The 19,461-nt window shown below is 44.7% G+C and overlaps 1 protein-coding gene across 6 annotated transcripts in view; it reads right to left on the bottom strand.

The window, feature by feature from the left end:
* The window catches only part of TNK2 (tyrosine kinase non receptor 2), a 362,744-nt gene that overhangs the window by 128,861 nt on the left and 214,422 nt on the right, over positions 1-19,461 (bottom strand). The gene's annotated exons all lie outside the window — the stretch shown is intronic.

The raw sequence follows: 19,461 nt of genomic DNA, 5'->3' as shown, positions 1-19,461 counted from the left end.
ATTGGCTAAGTACTTCTGGTGACACCCCCTGGAGAGTCAGGGAAAAAGGCAGGAACGGATAGAGAGCTCAGTTCTCATCCTAAGATCGATGGCATAACACCGCCCCAAGAAGAACCAAACATACCTGTTCAACTCTGAAACTTAAGGTAATACTAGGACTGTTTTAATGCAAGTATTTTCATTCTTTTATTCTCCTTTTTCTAAAATTGCTGTATATTGTGTCTCCATTTCTTTGTAACCCATTTTTCTGTAAATATTTTTATTCGCACCAATTTTAAAACCTTTCTTATAATTAAACCTTATTTTGAAAAGTGTTAACTTTTGTCTCTAAGCTCTTAAACGCAACTTGACCCAAACAAACCCTGCCTCCTGAAGTGCGCTATTGTGTGTTATAGACAGTTATTTTAAAGTCATAATTGATATTTGTACTGTTTAGGCTAACCTATCTGAAACATTCTTGTCAGGTGACAGTGTGTGTTACAGACGGTTATTCTAAAGTCATAATTGATATTTGTGAAATCAGGAGCATCCGCTAAGCTGAAACGTAGCGGTGGTGGCAGTGAAAGGGTTAATCGTTTAATTAACCCGGTGACAATCGCTCTCAGTCTGCTGGCATCTAGATTGTGGTCCCGCAAGCTGGACAATCTGTGTGCTGGGCGCAGCTGAGAGTGGCATTGTTACACAAGTGACGGCAGGGTGTGAGATTGCTTGGTCTTTGGTCACGAGGTGGATGAGAAGGCCAGGGGTCTGATACCCGTATTCGTCACACCAGCCAGCACCACAGAGCCAACACCAGCCAGCATCACAGCACAGCACCACAGAGTCAGCACCACAGAGCCAACACCAGCCAGCACCACAGAGCCAACACCAGCCAGCACCACAGAGCCAGCACCACAGAGTCAGCACCACAGAGCCAACACCAGCCAGCACCACAGAGCCAACACCAGCCAGCACCACAGAGCCAGCACCACAGAGTCAGCACCACAGAGCCAACCCCAGCCAGCACCACAGAGCCAACACCAGCCAGCATCACAGCACAGCACCACAGAGCCAACACCAGCCAACACCACAGAGCCAACACCAGCCAGCATCACAGCACAGAGCACAGCACCACAGAGCCAACACCAGCCAGCACCACAGAGCCAACACCAGACAGCACCACAGAGCCAGCACCACAGAGCCCAGCACCAGCCAGCACCACAGAGCCAACACCAGACAGCACCACAGAGCCCAGCACCAGCCAGCACCAGAGACCAGAAGCCAGGACCAGCAGCCAGACATTAACTTTTCCGGACCTCGGACTGAATGGAAAATTGGTAAGTGGACCTTTCAATTTTATATTTGAGTACCCCTGCTATATGTTATATATATATATATATATATATATATATATATATATATATATGTAATGATATATATATTCCATTATCTCTGCTTGGTCTGTGTGAGTGGTACTGGTGGACACAGATAAGTGGCACTGGTGGACACTGATTTGTGGCACTGGTGGACACTGATTCGTGGCACTGGTACGTGGCACTGGTGGACACTGATTCGTGGCACTGATACGTGGCACTGGTGGACACTGATTCGTGGCACTGATACGTGGCACTTGTGGACACTGATTCGTGGCACTGATACGTGGCACTGATACACGGCACTGATACGTGGCACTGATGGACACTGATTCGTGGCACTGATACGTGGCACTGGTGGATACTGATTAGTGGCACTGATACGTGGCACTGGTGGACACTGATTCGTGGCACTGATACGTGGCACTGGTGGACACTGATTAGTGGCACTGATATGTGGCACTGGTGGACACTGATACATGGCACTGATACGTGGCACTGCTGGACACTGATTCGTGGCACTGATATGTGGCACTGGTGGACACTGATACATGGCACTGCTGGACACTGATTCGTGGCACTGATACGTGGCACTGATATGTGGCACTGGTGGACACTGATACGCGGCACTGGTGGACACTGATTCGTGGCACTGATATGTGGCACTGGTGGACACTGATACATGGCACTGCTGGACACTGATTCGTGGCACTGATACGTGGCACTGATATGTGGCACTGGTGGACACTGATACGTGGCACTGATACGTGGCACTGGTGGACACTGATTCGTGGCACTGATACGTGGCACTGGTGGACACTGATATGTGGCACTGATACGTGGCACTGGTGGACACTGATACGTTGCACTGATACGTGGCACTGATATGTGGCACTGGTGGACATTGATTCGTGGCACTGATATGTGGCATTGGTGGACACTGATTAGTGGCACTGATACGTGGCACTGATACGTGGCACTGGTGGACACTGATTCGTGGCACTGATACGTGGCACTGGTGGACACTGATATGTGGCACTGATACGTGGCACTGGTGGACACTGATACGTTGCACTGATACGTGGCACTGATATGTGGCACTGGTGGACATTGATTCGTGGCACTGATATGTGGCATTGGTGGACACTGATTAGTGGCACTGATACGTGGCACTGGTGGACACTGATTCGTGGCACTGATACGTGGCACTGGTGGACACTGATTCGTGGCACTGATATGGGGCACTGGTGGACAATGATTCGTGGCACTGATACGTGGCACTGATACGTGGCACTGGTGGACACTGATACGTGGCACTGGTGGACACTGATTCGTGGCACTGATACGTGGCACTGGTGGACACTGATTCGTGGCACTGATATGTGTCACTGGTGGACACTGATTCATGGCACTGGTCGGCAGTGGCACTGGTGGACACATACGTGGCACTGGTGGGCAGTGGTACTGGTGGACACTGATACGTGGCACTGGTGGGCAGTGGCACTGGTGGACACTGATACGTGGCACTGGTGGGCAATGAGGAAATGAGTAAAAAAAGACAGAAAAGGGGAATTTGGTCACAACACATCATATTCTGATTGGCCAAATACAAAGTCGTCTGTCATATAAGTTGCGCAAAATAATTCACAAGTCGCGCTGAAGTCGCAGTAAAGTCGCAATAAAATCGCTGTAAAAAGTCTCTCCGACATGGGGCGACTTATGGTCGCGGCAGTGTGAACCGGCTGTAAAAGAGAAGTATGGGATTTTATTTATTTTTTTAAATCATACCATCATATTTACCTTGGTTGATGCAGTATCAATGCGATGTCCACCATCGTTTCTAAGGCTGAGAACTGAGCGATAAAACAGTTCTTCCTGCCAGTCTGAGCAGAGAGCTGGTGACTGTCAATCACTGCTGTCTGCTCTGCCCCTCCAGCACTCACTGGAGCTCTGGGCTGTGGCAGGGATGGGAGCCGCTGGCTCAGGCTCTCAGCGGCTCGCTGGCAGGCTGAGCAGGTGCCAGTCCAGGGTGGATCCCTACCAGATGCATGTGATCTTTCCCCAGCCTGGACTGGCTCTGTGACGTCAGCTGACAGTGGGCTCTGGCCCGATGTTGGCTGAAATCGGGTTACAGGAGTTCAGGACAAACTGCACTCCTGTGATCCACAGAAATATAGCCAAAGTTCGTTTGGCTGTACTTCTCCTTTAAAAATTATACTAAAATTAGCGTGCACTGTAAATTGCCTCCAGTACAGTATGTTTGCCTGAACCTATCCTGAGCTTGTTCAGCTTTATATTTTGCACATCTCAGAGGGTTTATTTACATTCTGAAAGTGCAGAAATTCACGCGAGTTACCATAATTCAATAGTTTAAATGGGCCCTGAGAGAACGCCATGTATTTCAATTCATACGGAGATGGTTGTTTTGGCACTGAGCATCCTCTGACATCCAGGCACGAAAGAGCACATTGTATATACACAAACAGTGGGTGAATCATTTGCTTCACTGGACACTGTGCCTAAATGAACTTTGCTGTAGACCTCAATCCTTTGCCAAATGGGGCCCCATGTTTGCAAAAGCAACAAAGACCAAGCAAGTACAGGGCATTTTAACAAACAAGCACCAACCAATAGTCTGTGCATAGCCAGGAAGATCTCTAATGAATCGCATGGACACATGACATATCTGCTTGTCCTCACTGCTATTACACAGGCACTGAACCTCCAGTTACCTTATAAAGAACAACTGTACTGAGAAAATACATAGGCTTCCATTACAGCCTTTTCACACAAGTGTTTTCCTGTGTTTTTACCTTGCAAGCTTTAAATCCTATGGGACTCTTCACACCACTGCTGCATCTTTGGTGTAGTTTTGAAAACCACACCAAAAAAATTCATGGAAAAGCAGAACAAACCCTTCCGCTTTAAATATGCAAGCTGTCTGGCTGTTATGTTGATCCAAATGCTTCTATACTTTCTGTGTTAATAATAAGGAACAAATTTGTAGACCAAGAGTTCTGATTTCTGTAGCTGTTTGCTTCAGGTTAGTGGCTACAAACAGTCAGGCAACCAGCATTTTCAGAATAAGAATTTCTCCCTGTCTAAATATCCTATAGTTCAGTAAAAAATGGGGCAATAATTACTATGCGACCCTTGTGCTGCTGGCTCGGGCTTTAGTTGAAAACTTCCTCCACTCACACACCCCCCCCACCCCCCCCACACACAATATTTCTGTGTGTCGGGGATTAACAGAGCTGAGGGATCTGTCATATGCACCAATCAAGTGTGCCGACTAAGCCCACTTTCTGCCTTCCCATTCACATTCATTGAAACTGTACAATAGCTATGATTTAAAAATGTCTCTATGAATGGAAGACAAGTGGACAAATGAAAAATCTGCCTCCTCCTTTCAGAGATCATTTTTCTTTCACAGAAGCTTTAGTACACTTTCTATGACTGTAGGAGCAATGCATATTGACTGGTCCCTTGGCTCTAGTATTTCCGGCCACACCAGAAGATTACGGACCTGGGAGTAGGGGCATTAGAAGAATATGTTTTTTTTAAACTAAACTTAGGCTTTAGTTGAATAGATCTAATGCGCCAACACTAGTGCAGCAAGAGTAGGGGCGCAACAAAATAGGGAAACAATGTGCCACATCCTCAAAATTTGACAAGAATAGAAAGAAAAATATGGGAATGGATTTTCTAGGCACAATAGAATCAGAATAAAAAAAACTTTATTGTTGATTGACATAAAATCAGGGAAGGGAACCCCCTACACAGGGAGATAATAATTGGACAAAATACATTAAAGGAACACCAAAATACACCTTGCCGAGGGGCATAAGTATACAAAGTGGTTTACAATAATTGCATAATATGAACAAAGTAGTAAGGGAGGATGCTATACGTTACATCCTACATAACTCGAGAACGGTGTCAAGGATAACGCAGAGCGTCCTCTAGTGTGGTTGGTACAACTTTGCACATAGGGGAAGGTTCATGTAGCCAGGTGCCCTACATGTTTCGCTTAAAAATTCTAACTTCTTCCGGAGCTACTGGTATACAAGTTACCTGTAAAAGTGGATGTGTGTTCACAGTAGCCAAGGTTTTAGACAAAATAGAGGTAGACAAAATATTGAATATGTACAGGGGATGATCTGCTGAGGTAAGTCTAATACATGATATTGCTGTAGACAGGTTAGACAAGATATTTGTCTTAGTAAGAACAAGGACCGAATGGCAATGACCAATAAGGAACAAAGTCACAGTTAAATGGCTTGATCCAGGATAAGACTAATCCCTCTGATAGAGAAAAGCATGCAATGTATCGTCTGTAGACAGCCTCATAAAGCAGCAGATCGGATCCCCCGGATGGGGATAAACCACCAAACTTAGGCTTTAACTACTTGCCAACCAGCCGCCATAGTTTTATGGCTGCAGGTCGGCTCTGTCCCGCAAAACAATATACCTGTACGTCACTAGCGCCGATTGGCTACAGGGGGAAACAATCAGTGGGTCCTGTGGCCGCGATGTTCACCGGGCACCCGCGATTGCTCCCTGTGGAGACAGAACGGCAGTCTGTCATTGTAAACACGGCAGACTGCTGTTCTGTCAGTAATGAACACAGGTCGCTGTATTCATGCAGCAAGCCCATCCCCCACACAGTTAGAAAGCACCCCTTAGGGACACATTTAACCTTTTGATCGCCCCTGGTGTAACCCCTTCCCTGCCAGCTGTCATTAGTACAGGAGCAGTGCATATTATTAGCACTGATTACTCTAGTAATGTCACTGGTCCCCCAAAAGTGTAAAAAATGTCAGTTAGGGGTCCGATCTGTCCGCAGTAAAGACCGCAGTCCCACTAAAAATTGCTGATCGCCGCCATTACTAATAAAAAATAAATAAATGAATAAAAATGACATAAATCTTTCCCCTAGTTTGTAGACACGATAACTTTTGCGCAAAACAATCAATATACGCTTACTGGGATTTTCTTTTACCAAAAAATATGTAGCAGAATACAAATTGGCCTAAAATTGTGAAAAAATTAGATTTTTACATTTTTTTTTATTGGGAATGTTATATAGCAGAAAGTAACAAATATTTTTTTTTTTTTTTTTTTCAGAACAAAAGAGGTGATCAAATGCCACCAAAAGAAAGCTCTATTGGTGGGGAAAAAAGGACATCAATTTTTTTTGGGTACAGCGTCGCACGACCACGCAATTGTCAGTTAATTTAACGCAGTGCCGTATCGCAAAAAATGGCCTGGTCATTAGGGGGGTAAAACCTTCCGGTCCAGAAGTGGTTAAAGCATATTCATTTTTTTGCTGACAAAAAAAAATATTAACAGTCACACTTGCCAGTCATTACTGCTCAATTCCTAACCCTATACTATTCCATTATCACTTCTGTGGTTCATAATGAAAGCAGCACCAATAAACACTAGGGATGTAACGATATCAAAATCTCACGGTACGATACAATTTCGATATTGACCTCACGGTACGATTTTTATTGCGATATTGTGGAAAAGCTCACGGTATTGTTAAATAGCTCATGATAATGTTTGTGATGATAATAGCGAAAAAATACCGACATTTATTCTGCTTTTGCCAGTCAACAGGCAATTTATTGTTGTATTTATGGATCCATGACAACATAAAACACTGATCACATAGTGCTTTTAAAGTGCAAGTTGTAGTCAGGAACATCAATATTCTGTATAGTAATATTTGGTTGCATAACTGATTCTTCTGTGCAATGTTCAAGTTAAGAAGCAGCTAGAACAATTGTAAACAATAGGCAATTCCCTTTAAGTGCAAACAAAGATCAAGTTAAGTCAGGTTTAAATGTGCAAGGCAAATAAAGGCAGCCTTTTAAAACTGGCATTTAGGAACATAACTTAAACTTAAATAAAATAGTCAGTCAAAAAGCCTTTAAAAAAAAACACTGACCTATCATTTAGCTTATGTTCACGTTTTTCATCAGAAAGATCAAAATATCTACATTGCAAGAAAAAAAAAAACAGTAAAAAAAATCCTTAAACTCTGGTCTATGTAGTTAACAATGATTTGTTCCGCGGGACTGTGTTTATTTCTCTTGCTTTTTGACGGACACCTGTCCTTTTAATATTGTAACCCAACCACGACGATATCGAGACACGACCACGACGATATCGAGACGACCACGACGATACGATATCGCGATATCTTCGATATCGTTACATCCCTAATAAACACTGGCCTATGTATGAGGTTTAAAAGTTAATTTCTTGAAAACAGGCCAAGAAATTCTCCCTTTAAAGGGCTCATTCAGATGGCAGATTAATGTCATCCTCCGTGCGGAGCCACTGGCAGATGCATGTGCCTATGCACAGCTCTATGGTGAATGCACACACATCTGCCAATGGCTCTGCACAGAGGATGGCACTATTTTGCCATCTGTATGAGTCCTAAAGTATAACTAAAGGTAAAACATTGGTTTCAGTTTTGGATAGAGTGTAATGCCCCATACACACGTGCAGATTATCTGCAGACTTTTGTCTGCAGACTTACCAAAACCATATAATATGAGGTCAAACCTAAACACTTTCAATTTGTATGCAATCCGGCAGGCCCTTGCACTACATAGAAAAGGTAATTCTGCAGACAAAAGTCTGCAGATAATCTGCACGTGTGTATGGGGCATAAAGAACACACTATCCAAAACTTTTCGTGTCAAGCCCCGTACACACGTACCGATGGTCGGCTTACAAATGTTCCTCTTTTCTCCCCGGGATGTCGGTGTCTGCTGAAAAGTGCAAAGACAGCACAAGGACAGCACAAGAATTTTGTCCGCCGACTGCAGAAGTGATGTCATGTAATGGTTAACTTTCCCTGTGTTTTCTATTTTCTGAGCATGCCCAGTCTTGCAAATCTGCGGTCTGTCGGCCGAATTGTGTACTGACAGGCGAACAATCGTCCGTTCTGGTGTCGGCATACAAATATTTTCATGTTTGCACGAAAGACTTTTGTCCGCGGATTGTGCGCAGACATCTGTCGGAGGCACCATACTAACACGCGTACAATCGGCAGATCCTTCGTCCACCGACGTTTGTATGCCGACGATCGGTACGTGTGTACGGGCCTTTAGAACTGCATCTCTCCCAATACAAGTCTATGGGAATGCAAGCATGAATGTAGTCTGAACAATTCATGGCCCCACACGCACACAAAGCAGTGAAAACACAAACATGAAACTTTATCACCGCACCACTCTTTCAGATGTTCATCTCTGAAAATGGCTCATGCACGCAATATGTTTTTAATGCTCTCTTTGCAAACAGTGGTACCCCCTGTAGTCAAGTTGAAAATGGAGAAAGAAGAAGTCTCGAAGTGTTCCATCAGTGGGCAAAGTGATGGCAACAGCCTTTTGGGATTCCGTGGGTGTGTAGCAGCAGCAGTGCAGAAGATTGTTGCTATCACAAGCTGATGGAACACATTTTGTATGTGATAAAGTCACGGCATAAACACTGCCTAACTTCCATGCATCCCTAAAAACAAACATTCAATTTCGAACCATTGCAATGTTGATTTAAGAAAAATGTTAAGTATATCTAAACCTAAAAACAAAAATGTAAGCTTACTAATTCTTTAATATAATGGCTGCATTCATTTTCTAATATTTGTTTTTTCCCATTTATTTTTACTTGGTGGTCTGCCCAGTAACAAACGTCATGACGTGTCTTAGGGTATCACCTCTATCTATGGAAGAGCAATGGAGACACCGATTGACAGCAGCACTGTCTACCAGAGAGGAGAGCGTAATAAAATAAAAGCCCATCTCTAGCTAACACTTTTTAAACTGTTTTTCTTTGGGGGTAAAAGGTTTTAATTAAATGAATAAAAGCTGCCTAGTGTAAGCTCCCCTGTCAGTGTTAAAGCGGAGTTCCGGGCACAAAAAAGATTTTTTTTTTTGTGCCCCTCCGCTAGGTATGCCGCACCTGAAAAGGAATTGGATAGTTATTTTTTTTTTTTTTTGTTTACTCACCTTTTTATTGAAGATCGTAAATACTCACCTATGACAGCTTCCTCCTCCAGCGCCGAGGCTCACCCCGTCACTTCCTGCCTCGCGATGATTCCTGGGAGCTAAACGTCATAGCTCCCAGGAATCAATGCGCCGCACCGGCCCCGCTCGTCATTTCCGGGCGACGCCGCATTCCCCTGCTAAACAGCTTCTGGGCATGCCCAGAAGCTGTTTAGGAATGCGGCACCGCACCGGAAGTGACGAGAGGGTCCGGTGCAGTGCATTCTGGGACACAAAGACGCGGAAGAAGACAGAGAAGAGGACCGTGCCGGCTTCAGCTGCCCACAACCGAGATGGAAACTCTGTGGAAGAAAATTTCTAAGTAAGTATTTCTTCTAAAAGGTAAGTGCAAACCGGGACAGATCAGAGGCTAGCCATTGTGGAATGTGCTAGCCCTATCTGTCCCGGGGGTATGTTCAGGAAAAAATCGTTTCTCTGCCCGGAACTCCGCTTTAAGTGGTTTGCCTCATCCTTGGTCCCAAGCTCTGTTAAAAAAAAGTTGAATACTAAAATCAAGACCAACAGGTAAAAAAAAAAAAAAACTAAATGACGGGAGACTCGGTAAAACAAAGACTGCTTTGTTGTTAATGCTGGAGACAAACTGCATCATACTGTATTTGGGATTTTTTTTATTTTGACTTCACTACCACTTTAAGGGCTCTTTCACACGGCCGCTCCGATTTCTTCTTCCGCTGCGGCACTTTTTTTTTTTTCACGCTCCGTATGTCCGCATATCATCCCATCCGTTTGCGGATGATATACAGACATAATGTATGTCTATGGGCATTGCGGATGACACCGCTGACATCTGATTTTGCATCCATTCCGTTTTTTTAACAGAAGAAAAATAGGGTTCCGTTCCAAAAAAAACAGAACAGAACTGAAAGGACACAAATCGGGTGTCAGCAGATGGTCATCCGCTGACATCCACAATCCCATTGACATGCATTATGTCCGTATATCTCCCGCAAACGGATGGGGTGATATACGGACATATGGAGCGCCCGTGTGAAAGAGCCCTAAGAGTTTTCTGATGACATTTTTTGAGTCACTTTGAATAAGATTCTACCCATGTATGGCTGCCCTTGTTGTATTGAGATTTCATGTGGAACCCCTGGAGAGAGCCTAACTAAAAATGTATAAGTTGGTAGCAGGTATGCTTAAAAAGATTAAAGTTGGACATAAACTGATCACATTCGGGCTGGTCCAGCAAGAACCGCCAAACTTCTACTAGTTGGTGGGCTCCCTCGCTCGACATAAGTCAACATTGTTTATCGACTTCTGATCAGTGTATTCTTGCAGCAGCCAATGCCACTATCAAATACAGTGTGCCAATGGGGGGGGGGGGGGGGGGGGCGACTCCTCCATCCACCACCTTTGGCCAGATTATAATACAGATAATCAACAGTATGCATAAATATTTGTGAAGGTATGGCTGGCTTCAAACAGTCCATGGTACAGAACATGGTTTCTGGAGGGAACTCTGTGAATGTCTTTAAAAAGGATCTTTGGTTATATGGAAAAAAAAAAAAGTTAAAAGTCAACAGCTACAACCACTGTAAGTGCTGACTTTTAATTAACCACTTCTGGACCGGAAGGTTTTACCACCTTAACAACCAGACCATTTTTTGCGATTCGGCACGGAGTTACTTTAACTGACAATTGTGCAGTCATTCGACGATGTTCCCAAATAAAATTGGTGTCCTTTTTTCCCACAAATACAGCTTTCTTTTGGTGGTATTTGATCACCTCTGCGATTTTTACTTTTTACGCTATAAACAAAAAAAAGAGCAACAATTCTGAAAATAAAAACACATTTTTTTACTTTCTGCTATATAATATTTCCAATAAAAATAATTTAAAAATCAAATTTTTTTCATAATATTAGGCTAATTTGTATGCTGCTACATATTTTTGGTAAAAAAAAATCCCAGTGAGCGTATATTGCGTCTGCAAACTAGGGGAAAGATTTATGTCATTTTTATTTAATTCTTTACTAGTAATGACAGCGATCTGCGATTTTTAGCGGGACGGCGACATTGCGGCGGACAGATCGGACCACTAACTGACATTTTTAACACTTTTGGGGGGACCAGTGACATTACTACAGTAATCAGTGCTAAAAATATGCACTGTTACTGTACTAATGACACTGGCAGGGAAGGGGTTAACATCAGGGGTGATCAAAGGGTTAAATATGTCCCTAGGGGGTGCTTTCTAACGGGAGGGATGGGCTTGCTGCATGAACACAGAGACCTGCAAGCAAGGGCCATAAACACATAGATGAGCGAATTTGGGGTGGAGGAACTTTACTGGCCTGCACAGAGTCCTGACCCCAACCCGATAGAACACCTTTGGGATAAATTAGAGTGGAGACTGCGAGCCAGGCCTGACCTCACAAATGCGCTTCTAGAAGAATGGTCAAACATTCCCATAGACTATAGACCATAAACTCCTAAACCTTGTGGACAGCTTTCCCAGAAGAGTTGAAGCTGTTATAGCTGCAAAGGGTGGGCCAACCCAATATTGAATCCCACGGACTAAGAGAGGGATACCATTAAAGTTCATATGCATGTAAAGGCAGGCGCCCCAATACTTTTGACAATATAGTGTATATATGTAAAGTGCTGCGTAGTTTGACAGCTCTATATACGTACCTGTATTAAATAAAAACATAATTTCTGTCAAGAGGTGGAAAAAAAAACAGCAAAACTTTTTTTTAAAAGAGGAACCTTTTTTTTTAACTGAAGTTCTGCTTTAAAGAGGAAGTAAACCCTCCTCTGCAACTTGTACCTATAGGTAAGTCTATATTAAGGCTTACCTATAGGTACTGTAAATATCTCCTAAACTTGTACCGTTTAGGAGATATTCACCTTACATGCAGCCAGTGACGTCACTGGCGCATGCGCTCTGAAGGAACGGCCGCTGGTGCCGTTCCTTCAGAGCCCCGTGCCGTGACCGTCGTCTCCTGCGCGCATGCGCGGGAGTGACGTCATCGCGGGTCCGGCCAATCAGATGCCCGAATGCCGCGATCCTGGAAGACGGGCGACTGAACATGGCGCCAGTCATACAGGTAAGTGGGCGGCACGACGGGGGCTCGTTCTTAGGTAAGTATTTCATAATGAGCTAGTATGCAATGCAAACTAGCTCATTATGTGTTTCTCTTTCAGGTTGGAAAAAAAAATGTTTTAATGAGTTAACAACCTCTTTAAGTAAAAATTCTCCTATACTGTATAGCAGATATTGTGCTGGAAATCACAAATAATCATGGCAGGATATTGTGTAGGCAAATATTGCATAAGAAGCCTAGCATAAGGCTTCAGTACAGAACTGGTGGTCTGTCATTTGAACAAAAAATGAGTTCACAGCCTGGAATCAATGTGAGGACTGAGTAGGCGCTTTCTGTGCTCTATTCTGTTTTGTTAAGAGACATAATGAGAGTTTCTGGCACCATCCACAGAACCTAGGGGGCCTGGGAGAAGGTGAACTGCAGAATGCCACTGTAATAACAATTCAGTAGCACAATCACCTTGCTCACAGAGCTTCTCAAAACATGTTTATTTTAAAGTCACAAATGAGCTTATTTATCAAGGCAGTGCTGATATGTAGAATGCAGCAACCCACAGAAAATCTGATTTTACCTTTCATCAGTCTACAACAGTCAGAAGAATGGAAGGCAATATGTTCTGTATGACCTTCTCACACAATGACAGATGGCAATCTTCTACCCATGGCCCATCTAACATCCAATAACACATTCTACAATCAATGTAGTTTATAGGCAATCAGATTGTTTATATAAAGCTGCTTACATGCGTAGAAAAAAACACTCTAAGGTGACTATAAACTCTCAGTAATAGAAAATGATTCTGGAAGAATGGTAGTGCAGGTGAACACTAGATAAAAAAAAAATAAAACTTTGAAAATTTGTAGGTCCAGGTGGAAACATTCTGACGTCTAATGTTTGATAAAATATGAGCAGTAAGTTCACAGCCAACCGTTTACACCAGGCATGTCCAACATGCGACCCAGAACCACAGGCAATGCGGCCCACTGCCCCCTGACAATTTTTTTTTTTTTTGCTGGGGAGGAAGGAAGTCGAGTCGGGGGCACGGCCACAGTGGTTTCCAACTAACTGTAGACAGAGGCCGCCTTGAGGGGAGGGGGGGGCGAGCGCCGCCAGATTACAAACAGAGGGGGGATCTCCTGCTTACCCGGCGACCGCTGTCATACAAAGCCCCGCCTCCTTGACTTGCTCCTGTGATAGACGGCACGTTGGTGACGCCTATCATAGGAGCCGGTCCAGGAGGCAGGACTTCGTATGACAGCGGTCGCCGGGTAAGCGGGAGTTCCCCACTCTGTGTAATCCAGCGGCTCTCCTCTATCTTCATTGCAGACTGCATTGGATGGGCATGCACTGGTGAGGCTACATTGGATGGGCATGCACTGGTGAGGCTACATTGGATGGGCACTGACCAGGCTGCATTGGATGGGCATGCACTGGTGAAGCTGCATTGGATGGGCATGGACTGGTGAGGCTGCATTGGATGGGCACGCACTGGTGAAGCTGCATTGGATGGGCACTGTTTAGGCTGCATTGGATGGGCATGCACTGGTGAGGCTACATTGGATGGGCATGCACTGGTAAGGCTACATTGGATGGGCACTGATCAGGCTACATTGGATGGGCATGCACTGGTAAGGCTACATTGGATGGGCACTGATCAGGCTGCATTGGATGGGCATGCACTGGTGAGGCTACATTGGATGGGCATGCACTGGTAAGGCTACATTGGATGGGCACTGATCAGGCTGCATTGGATGGGCATGCACTGGTGAGGCTACATTGGATGGACACTGATCAGGCTGCATTGGATGGGCATGCACTGGTGAGGCTGCATTGGATGGGCATGCACTGGTGAGGCTGCATTGGATGGGCACACACTGGTGAAGCAGCATTGGATGGGCACTGTTTAGGCTGCATTGGATGGGCACACACTGGGCTGCAAGTGCTGTGCGATCTCCCGGCTGTTGCGGGAGACTTAAGGTGTCTGCAGTCAGTGACGGAGCCGCTGCTTCCTGTATAGTTCCGGCTCTATCACAGGCGGAGTGATATGAAATGCACGCCTCCTCCGCCTGTGACAGGAGCCATACAGGAAGCAGCGGCTCTGCTCTCTACTGAAGCCGCTGCTTCCTCCAGCAGTACCCGCATGACCAGCATTACCCGCCAGCAGCCTACAAAATAAGTAGAAAAGGTATGTGTGTTAGCATATGTAAATTGTTGCAATGTTTTTTAATAACTAGTTGTGTTTTGTCATAATATGTCGTGTCCATGACCATACATGTATGAATAAGGAAATTACATTTTCTGGCTGTCTAAGTCATATGTGCTAGGAGTGCAACCAACCTTTCAGCACATAACTGTAAGTATCCCAGCATGTGCAGTGTTTCTGACTCTAACCACCATGACCACTTCAGGGATTTGAAGTGGTCATGGTGGTTAGAGTGTTCCTTTAATATCTCTCAGAAGAAGTAAACCTTTGTATACTGATTCCATTTCATTTGATCGTCCTCTAATTGTGTTAAATTAGTGCTGGGGGGGGGGGGGGGGGCGTGCGGCGGCGCAGGAAGGGCACGGCAGCGTTTTATTGCTTATCTACCTTAACTATAGTATATATTTTATATGCGGCCCGAGAAAATTTCTCTACACTCAATGTGGCCCAGAGATGCCAAAAGGTTGGACACCCATGGTTTACACAAAAGGCAAGATGAAAAAATGAATCCCTATAAATAGCTGATTGTTATTTGTCCCAGAGATGTTATATTTGGACAGATAGACAGAACATATCTAGCATTCTGCAAGATTTCTGAGACTAAGGGCCTGATTTACTAAAGGGTGAAGTGAGGTGAACTGCATACAAACAGAAAGTCTCGTGCATGAAGAATTTCAAAAATACAGCTTTTTTCCAATGACTGGATGTCTGATGTAAACACAGGCGGTCTTCAGCTCACTAACCATATTAGTAAAACAGGTCCTGTGACTACAGATTTGTACTATAGATAAGTTTGAACTACGGCTGTCAAAGTATTTAACTGCTATTCAGGACACAACCATAAAGAGGACTGCATAGTAAAAGTGAATCTTAAAGTGATTGTAAAGTCTTTTTTTTCAAAATAACAAACCTGTTATACTTAACTCCTCTGTATAGTTGGTTTTGCACAGGGCAGCCCAGATCCTCCTCTTCTCAGGTTCCTCTTTGCTGCTCCTGGCCCCTCCCTCCTATCCAGTGCCCCCACAGGAAGCAGCTTGCTATGGGGGCACCCAAGCCGAGCTGCAGTTCTGTGTCCATTCAGACACGGAGCTGCCATTCGGCCCCTCCCCCTCTCTCTCCTGATTGGCTCACTGACTTTGATTGACAGCTGTGTCTCAGCCAATCAGGAGGGAGAGTCCTGGACAGACAAGGGACTCCTGGACATCACTGGACAGAGATGGGGCTCAGGTAAGTATTAGGGGAGGGGAGGGGAGGCTTCTACACACAGAAGGCTTTTTGTCCAAATGCATAGAATGCATTAAGATAAAAAACCTTCCTGCTCTTACAACTCCTTTAACCACTTTACCACTAGAGCATTTTGCTGTCTTACGTCTGGGCCACTTTTTGCGATTCGGCGCTGTGCGAATTTAACTGACAATTGCGCGGTCGTGCGACCCTGTACCCAAACGAAATTGACGTCCTTTTTTTCCCACAAACAGAGCTTTCTTTTGGTGGTATTTGATCACCTGTGCGATTTTTACTTTTTGCGCTATAAACAAAAAAAGAGCGTTTATTTTGGAAAAATAACAATATTTTTAACATTTTTTTATATGAAATTCCCCCCAAAAAAGATGTAAAAACCAATTTTTTTTTTAAATTTTTGGCCAATTTGTTTTCTGCTACATATGTTTGGTAAAAAAAAATCGCAATAAGCGTATTTTGATTGGTTTGCGCAAAAGTTATTGCGTTTACTAACAAAGGGAAAGATTTATGTCATTTTTGGTGTTTTTTTTTTTAACGCGTAATGGCGGCGATCTGCGATTTTTTTTGCGGGACTGCGACATTGCGGCGGACAGATCGGACCCTTGACTGACATTTTTGACACTTTTTGGGGTACCAGTGACATTACTGCAGTAATCAGTGCTATAAATATGCACTGTTACTGTAAAAATGACACTGGCAGGGAAGGGGTTAATTTTATTGGAGAGGGAGGGGTTAATGAATGCCTGGTGCTTACTGACGTGTGGGGGGGGAGGTGACTGTGTGAGACAGGGACAGATCGGATGTCCAGCTATGCTGAACACTCCGATCTGTCACTCCCTGTCACTGAGGAGATCCGCCCGCTTGTGTTTACACAGGCAGGCGGATCTCCACACTAGATCCCCGACGATCGGGGCAGAGCAGCGGCGATCGCCGCTGCTCCTCCCCTGGCCCGACTCCCGCTGTGAATGAAAACAGCGGGAACGCGCCTCCGGCGGCGCGCGAGCGCCGCCTACAGGGGAGGAGTCTGGCGACGTAGGTCTACGTCGTCAGACGGGAACGAGCCACTTTGGCGCAGTACTATTCAAGTACTCAGTGGTAAAGTGGTTAAAGCCAATCTATGGTCAAAATGTAAAATGATTACATTCATTTCCACATTGTATGTTAGGTATTTGTCTACTCATATTATTCTGATTGATCTTGAAGTCTGTAAACTTACTTTGTGAAGATCCCCACACATTCACTTTGAATTCTGTGACATACAGTATGTTCACTATACCCTGTGAGTAGGCATTGCTGTATCACACATTTCACAGAGCCTGCCTTCTGAACTACAGGGGTGCTGAGAGGAGCATTTTCAGGGGGTGGAGTCAGTACAGGAATCACTGCTTGCAGGCAGCAAGTTACCATGGAATATGTAGTCCTTAGAAATGTAAAACAGCAGAGAAGAAGCTTCAAAGCATGGAGAGAATACAGGAAGATGTTAAACGAGATGGCTTAGAAGACAGACGGGACTCAGAACACGATTTTTCATCTAAGCTTATATTGGGTTTTCAAAAAACTATTGTTTGTATTGCCATTACAATTATTGATGTTAACCACTTGCCTACAGGGCACTTTTATGCCCTTCCTGTGCAGGCCAATTTTCAGCTTTTAGCACTGTCGCACTTTGAATGACAATTGCGCAGTCATGCAACACTGTACCCAAACTACATTTTTATCCTTTTTTTTCCCACACAAATAGAGATTTTTTTTGGTGGTATTTATTTACCACTGTATTTTTTATTTTTTGCTACACAAATGAATAAAGACCAAAAATGGGGGGTGGGGGGTGGGGGGTGGGGACTTTTTTTTATAGTTTGATATAAGATTTCGCAAACATATAATTTTTCTCCTTCACTGATGTGCGCTGATGAGGCAGCACTGATGAGGGGGTACTGATGGGCACTGGTAGACAGATCTGATGGGAACTGGTAGGTGGCACTGATAGGTTGCACTGATGAGGAGGCACTGATTGCCAGCAGTGGTGGGCACAGAATGGCAGCACTGGTCCGCCCTGTTGGAACTGCACTGATAATCAGTCCCCTGTTTATCAGTGTACATGCCCCTTTGGCAGAAGCTTGTCATCGACTTTCTTTTCCACGCTGACAGGAGGAGAGGAGAAGAGAGCCAAAACCGGCTTCTGTTTACATTTGTGATCAGCTGTGATTGGCCACAGCTGATCATGTAGTAAGTGCCGGTTCACATTTGTGCGATGCAGGAACGCTGCGAATATACAGCGTGTTCCCGCATCGCATCCGCACCCCTGGCAGTTCCCACTGCTATATGCGATACGCTGGGGGTGTCAATTAAAAGTTAACGACACCCCCAGATCAGATCGCATATCGCAGTGCGATATGAAAGTTTGCACAGAATCGGATCACACTAGTGTGAACCACCATGCGATCCGATTCTGCTGCGGACCAAAAAAAGGGTCCTGTGCGTCTTTTAGTGCAATTGCGGTGCGAATTCAGCCATACAAACTGTATGGCTGAATTTGCACCGCACAGAGATCGAATGTAATTTTAGGAGCAGTGCGCTACAAATTACATGCGATCTCTGTGTTCGCACAAATGTGAACCAGCATTAAAGAGCCGCTGATTGTCTCTTTACTTCAATCTGTGATCACCAGTGTCCTTTGGACACTGCACTCACAAAGTGCTGCCCCCACCCCTCCGCAGAAGAGCGGTGGGCGTGATCACTGCACGTCATCATATGACAGCGTCCTCAAACAAGACGGCTGCGCTAGAGGTGTTATTTGGCTACAGAGTTGGCGGCTAGTAGTTAAAAAAATGAAATGTCTGCTATGACCGTAGAACTCCTTTAACCCCCAAAATAATTTAAAAGTATTCACTATAGCAGTGGAAAGAAGACTGATGATAGCTAAATAGTATAAACTAGTCAAAAATGTAAGAAATGGTGGATAATACCTTTAGGTCTCCCAGTTCTGGTTTTGAATCCCACCTAGGACCTTCTACATGAATTTTGTATTTTCTCCCAGTGTTTGAGTGACTTTCTACCCATAAAATACAAACAAATTGGTAAGGTAATCGGTTTAAACACAAAACTGAACACTTTAGTGTATGTACTAGGGATCGACCGATTAGCGCTAGGGCTGATTATCAGAGGCCAATATTCACCTTTTTTAAAGCATCGGTATCGGCCACAAACTTGCCGATATTGCTTCAAGTGGTTGTACCGGAGTGATGCCTGCAGTTACAGACATAACCCCCGGTACCGTTTTTAAGAGCAGACAGTCAGCTTTAATGTAATAACAACCGATGTAGCTAAGCAGCCGCTCGGCTGTTATTACAAGCAGCGGGAGGGAATGACCCCCCTTGTCTCCTTCCGCCCCTCTGGCAGGGTCTCCCGTTACACTGGGAGGCCCAAGTGACCAGCAGGCACATAAGCCAGCTGGCAGGAGTCTCCGATGTAGTAACCCGGAAGCAATGTCATGACATCACTTCTGGTAACTGGAGCCCTAATGGTGCC

The sequence above is a fragment of the Pelophylax lessonae genome (genome assembly GCF_965119305.1).
Source record: "Pelophylax lessonae genome assembly, chromosome: 3".
Lineage (NCBI taxonomy): Eukaryota > Metazoa > Chordata > Amphibia > Anura > Ranidae > Pelophylax > Pelophylax lessonae.
Note: the sequence above shows the minus strand (reverse complement) of the source record. Positions and strands in the feature narration are given on the sequence as shown.